The 1999-nt window shown below is 39.7% G+C and overlaps 2 non-coding genes across 2 annotated transcripts; both read right to left on the reverse strand.

Moving 5' to 3' along the window:
• Positions 1 to 294: 294 nt before the first annotated feature.
• On the reverse strand, positions 295 to 491 carry LOC133925708 (U2 spliceosomal RNA). Its single transcript, XR_009910979.1, has one exon. It is a non-coding gene; the product is annotated as a U2 spliceosomal RNA (small nuclear RNA).
• Positions 492 to 1587: 1096 nt separating this feature from the next.
• Positions 1588 to 1779, reverse strand: LOC133925715 (U2 spliceosomal RNA). The gene has a single exon (XR_009910985.1). It is a non-coding gene; the product is annotated as a U2 spliceosomal RNA (small nuclear RNA).
• Between the last annotated feature and the right edge of the window lie 220 nt (positions 1780 to 1999).

Below are 1999 nucleotides of genomic sequence, written 5' to 3' on the forward strand. Positions count from 1 at the left end.
ATGTAGTTTGTGCTATTGTCTTTTTGTTATTGAAATTAAGAAATGATTTGGGGGTTAAGCACCTCAACTTACATCAATTTCACATAAAAGTTGTATTTTCATGCAGCATATGATGGAGAAACGGCCAGCCCAAATAGCTCATTAGTGAAAGCTCATTAGCCTAAGCCCAGCGCCAAAAATAGATGTTCAGGCAACATAGATTCAAAGATAGCTTTTATTAAGCCCACTCTTTCGACAACACACAAAAATAATTAAACTTCTAATGCATAGCTTGTAAAAATTAATTTGATTTGGTTGGGGTGCACCAGGCCTAGACTGTAGTGCAACGCCTAGACGACACAAAAGGGCCCCAATGGCAAGCCACTGTGATGAACCCTCCCCCACAAAAAATAAATTTAAAATCAAAGTAGACACATGGCCTACGTATCAGATATTAAACTGATAAGAACAGATACTACACTTGATCTTAGCCAAAAGGCCGAGAAAGGTATGAGTTGTAATGGAGAGCTCTGCCTTCTTTAATAGCATCCTCCGGCTACGCGGCACCTTAGCTGACCAAGGTGGTACTAATTAAACAGCACCTTCAGCTGTCCCTCCTCATCCCATGTGCAGATGCTACTTGGGCGGAATTTGGCAAACCTAACAGGCTGTATCCAGTTAGAGCAAAATGGACTTATCTTTTTATTTCTCGCCTTGCTTTTTTTTGTCACGAGAAGAAAGCACAATGGCCAAATAGAATGAAGTCAATATTCCCTTAGAGAAAATACTGAATCAAATATTGTGGCCAACTACAGATTGGTCTTGCTCTTTTCTCAATGAACCAAAATTAAGTCCCCAACATCTCTTTTTTAGAACAAGGGAAAGCCCTTACTGATGAATATATTGATAAAGGAAATAACAAAGTTTATGTACGTTTAGAAAAAAAAGGAAAATATGTATCACGCCAGCAATACTAGCCAGCCACTATTTTGGAAGGAATAACTAGCTTTTGTGCCAAATTGATGTCTGAACTCTATCTTGCAAGCTGCTACTGTGGGCAGCACTTGGTTTTAAGGGCGGATGCAGAAAAAAAAGGTCACTGGGGTCGCTCTCATTGTAACTACATGGTCATTAACAATTTACAAAGTATCAGTTATTACTAAGTATTAGCATAATTCACTAGGATTAGCACTAAGTCACCAGGGTCAAAAGAACCCGATGATTACATATCACCCTCTCAGTGGGAGATTTGTTTCCCAGACCCACCAGGAGAGCGGATTTTTATAAATCTCACCCTCTTAATAGAAGGTCTATTTCTTGGCCTCGATGGCCGCCGTGCAAACCGCGGTGGTAGGTCAGGCGGACTCTCCTTGTTCTCTAATTGGGCGATGATATTGATCGCCCTCCCAGACGGCGAGATTTATTTCTCCCCACTGAACGGGTGAGGTTTATACCTCGCCCGTTGAACGGGCGATAGTGGTTTATTTTGAAATGGGCATCTAATTCCGCTAAATAAGAAAGTAAAAAATATATTAAAAATTATTATTAAGCTCACTCTTTCGTGTAACATATGGAGTTCATTAAGCTTCTAAGACATAGACTTATTAACTTTAATTTGTTTTGGTTGGGCTGTATTGCAACGCCTAGTGACATGTGAGGGCCTCGATGTTAAGCCACTATGATGGATTCTCCTAAAAAAAATCTAATATCAAAGTAGGCAAATAACCTACTTATCATATATTAAAATTATAAGAACACATATACTACACCTGATGTTAGCCAAAAGGCCGAGAAAAGGAATGAATTGGAATGTGTGATGGTGCTCCATGTGGTACTAAATAACTAAACAACCCCGTTCCTTACGTGGGCATTCTAATTATTTAGCCGAACATATCAGGAAGCCCAAGATGTCATAGTGTTATAGGTGAGGCCCATCCGGTTTGGTTCACATATCGTTCCTTTTGGTTATCTTTCGATAGCTAAGATTTCTCACGATGATGCCATGATATGTTCAATCCCT

The sequence above is a fragment of the Phragmites australis genome, chromosome 7, assembly GCF_958298935.1.
Source record: "Phragmites australis chromosome 7, lpPhrAust1.1, whole genome shotgun sequence".
NCBI lineage: Eukaryota > Viridiplantae > Streptophyta > Magnoliopsida > Poales > Poaceae > Phragmites > Phragmites australis.